Source organism: Salvelinus namaycush, chromosome 5 (assembly GCF_016432855.1).
Source record: "Salvelinus namaycush isolate Seneca chromosome 5, SaNama_1.0, whole genome shotgun sequence".
NCBI classification, from domain to species: domain Eukaryota; kingdom Metazoa; phylum Chordata; class Actinopteri; order Salmoniformes; family Salmonidae; genus Salvelinus; species Salvelinus namaycush.
In genome coordinates, this window is record NC_052311.1 from 63,250,538 (window position 1) to 63,254,599 (window position 4,062).

Below are 4,062 nucleotides of genomic sequence, written 5' to 3' on the forward strand. Positions count from 1 at the left end.
TTTTAGCTTTAGCCAGCCCCATCTTCAGATTAGCCTTAACGTCGGTAGCCCTGCCCCCTGGTAAACAGTGTATGATCGCTGGGTGATTCGTTTTAAGTCTAATACTGCGGGTAATGGAGTCGCCAATGACTAGGGTTTTCAATTTGTCAGAGCTAATGGTTGGAAGCTTTGGCGTCTCAGACCCCGTAACGGGAGGAGTAGAGACAAGAGAAGACTCGGCCTCAGACTCCGACTCGCTACTTAATGGGAAAAACCGGTTGAAAGTTTCTGTCGGCTGAATGAACGACACCAGTTGAGCATTCCTACAGCATTTCCCTCCAGAAGCCATGAGAAAGTTGTCCGGCTGCGGGGACTGTGCGGGGGGATTTATACTACTATCTGTACTTACTGGTGGCACAGACGCTGTTTCATCCTTTCCTACACTGAAATTACCCTTGCCTAATGATTGCGTCTGAAGCTGGGCTTGCAGCACAGCTATCCTCGCCATAAGGCGATCGTTCTCCTGTATATTATGAGTACAGCGACTGCAATTAGAAGGCATCATGTTAATGTTACTACTTAGTTTCGACTGTTGAAGGTGCTGACGAACCATGTCCAGATAAAGCGTCCGGAGTGAAAAAGTTGAATGAGGGAAAAAAGTTGTGAGGGAAAAACTAAAAATATAAACGGTAATTAAAAAGTAAAAACCGTAAAGTTGTCAGCTAGCAAAGTAAGGTTGGCAACAAAACGCACAGCAACACGTCTGCAAGTTCAAGAGGAAGTGACACACAATCAGCCAAACAATAGCTGGGTTTCCCCCCTCCAATCTTCTTCCGGGTCTGCAGGACAACGACCCTATGCACACAGCCAAGACAATGTAGGAGTGGCTATGGGACAAGTCTTTGAATGTCCTTGAGTGACCCAGCCAGAGCCCGGACGTGAACCCGATCGAACATCTCTGGAGAGACCTGAAAATAGCTGTGCAGCGATGCTCCCCATCCAACCTGACAGAGCTAGAGAAGATCTGCAGAAACTCCCCAAATACAGGTGTGCCAAGCTTGAAGCGTCATACCCAAGAAGAATAGAGGCTGTAATCGCTGCCAAAGGTGCTTCAACAAAGTACTGAGTAAAGGGTCTGAATACGTAAATGTGATATTTCATTTTTCTGCACATGCAGACACACACAACCACACATACTGGCTCTCACTTGTTGCTCTGTAGTGCGTAGTGCGAGTAGGGAGACATGAGGATGGATCTGGAGGTTCCTACAGCCAGCTGCATCTCCTGGTACACCTTAGAGAGGAGAGAGATCTGGAGGTTCATACAGCCAGCTGCATCTCCTGGTGCAACTTAGAGAGGAGAGAGATCTGGAGGTTCCTACAGCCAGCTGCATCTCCTGGTACAACTTAGAGAGGAGAGATCTAGAGGTTCCTACAGCCAGCTGCATCCCCTGGTACAACTTAGAGAGGAGAGAGATCTGGAGGTTCATACAGCCAGCTGCATCCCCTGGTACAACTTAGAGAGGAGAGAGATCTGGAGGTTCCGACAGCCAGCTGAATCCCCTGGTACAACTTAGAGAGGAGAGAGATCTGGAGGTTCATACAGCCAGCTGCACCTCCTGGTACAACTTAGAGAGGAGAAAGATCTGGAGGTTCATACAGCCAGCTGCATCTCCTGGTACAACTTAGAGGAGAGATCTGGAGGTTCCTACAGCCAGCTGCATCTCCTGGTACAACTTAGAGAGGAGAAAGATCTTGAGGTTCCTACAGCCAGCTGCATCTCCTGGTACAACTTAGAGAGGAGAGAGATCTGGAGGTTCATACAGCCAGCTGCATCTCCTGGTACAACTTAGAGAGGGGAGAGATCTGGAGGTTCATACAGCCAGCTGCATCCCCTGGTACAACTTAGAGAGGAGAGAGATCTGGAGGTTCCTACAGCCAGCTGCATCTCCTGGTACAACTTAGAGAGGAGAGAGATCTGGAGGTTCATACAGCCAGCTGCAACTCCTGGTACAACTTAGAGAGGAGAGAGATCTGGAGGTTCCTACAGCCAGCTGCATCTCCTGGTACAACTTAGAGAGGAGAGAGATCTGGAGGTTCCTACAGCCAGCTGCATCTCCTGGTACAACTTAGAGAGAAGAGAGATCTGGAGGTTCATACAGCCAGCTGCATCTCCTGGTACAACTTAGAGAGGAGAGAGATCTGGAGGTTCCTACAGCCAGCTGCATCCCCTGGTACAACTTAGAGAGAAGAGAGGAGGAAGATCTGGAGGTTCCTACAGCCAGCTGCATCCCCTGGTACAACTTAGAGAGAAGAGAGATCTGGAGGTTCCTACAGCCAGCTGCATCCCCTGGTACAACTTAGAGGATAGATCTGGAGGTTCCTACAGCCAGCTGCATCTCCTGGTACAACTTAGAGAGGAGAGATCTGGAGGTCCTACAGCCAGCTGCATCTCCTGGTACAACTTAGAGAGGAGAGATCTGGAGGTTCCTACAGCCATCTGCATCTCCTGGTACAACTTAGAGAGGAGAGGAGAGAGATCTGGAGGTTCCTACAGCCAGCTGCATCCCCTGGTACAACTTAGAGAGGAGAGAGATCTGGAGGTTCATACAGCCAGCTGCATCTCCTGGTACAACTTAGAGGAGAGATCTGGAGGTTCCTACAGCCAGCTGCATCTCCTGGTACAACTTAGAGGAGAGATCTGGAGGTTCCTACAGCCAGCTGCATCTCCTGGTACAACTTAGAGAGGGGAGAGATCTGGAGCTTCCTACAGCCAGCTGCATCCCCTGGTACAACTTAGAGGAGAGATCTGGAGGTTCCTACAGCCAGCTGCATCCCCTGGTACAACTTAGAGGAGAGATCTTGAGGTCCATACAGCCAGCTGCATCTCCTGGCACAACTTAGAGAGGAGAGAGATCTGGAGGTTCATACAGCCAGCTGCATCTCCTGGTACAACTTAGAGGAGAGATCTGGAGGTTCCTACAGCCAGCTGCATCTCCTGGTACAACTTAGAGAGGAGAGAGATCTGGAGGTTCATACAGCCAGCTGCATCTCCTGGTACAACTTAGAGGAGAGATCTGGAGGTTCCTACAGCCAGCTGCATCTCCTGGTACAACTTAGAGAGGAGAGAGATCTGGAGGTTCATACAGCCAGCTGCATCTCCTGGTACAACTTAGAGAGGGGAGAGATCTGGAGGTTCATACAGCCAGCTGCATCTCCTGGTACAACTTAGAGAGGAGAGAGATCTGGAGGTTCATACAGCCAGCTGCAACTCCTGGTACAACTTAGAGAGGAGAGAGATCTGGAGGTTCCTACAGCCAGCTGCATCTCCTGGTACAACTTAGAGAGGAGAGAGATCTGGAGGTTCCTACAGCCAGCTGCATCTCCTGGTACAACTTAGAGAGGAGAGAGATCTGGAGGTTCCTACAGCCAGCTGCATCCCCTGGTACAACTTAGAGAGAAGAGAGGAGAAAGATCTGGAGGTTCCTACAGCCAGCTGCATCCCCTGGTACAACTTACAGAGAAGAGAGATCTGGAGGTTCATACAGCCAGCTGCATCGCCTGGTACAACTTAGAGAGGAGAGAGATCTGGAGGTTCCTACAGCCAGCTGCATCCCCTGGTACAACTTAGAGAGGAGAGAGATCTGGAGGTTCCTACAGCCAGCTGCATCCCCTGGTACAACTTAGAGGAGAGATCTGGAGGTTCCTACAGCCAGCTGCATCTCCTGGTACAACTTAGAGAGGAGAGATCTGGAGGTCCTACAGCCAGCTGCATCTCCTGGTACAACTTAGAGAGGAGAGATCTGGAGGTTCCTACAGCCATCTGCATCTCCTGGTACAACTTAGAGAGGAGAGGAGAGAGATCTGGAGGTTCCTACAGCCAGCTGCATCCCCTGGTACAACTTAGAGAGGAGAGAGATCTGGAGGTTCATACAGCCAGCTGCATCCCCTGGTACAACTTAGAGAGGAGAGAGATCTGGAGGTTCATACAGCCAGCTGCATCTCCTGGTACAACTTAGAGAGGAGAGAGATCTTGAGGTCCATACAGCCAGCTGCATCCCCTGGTACAACTTAGAGAGGAGAG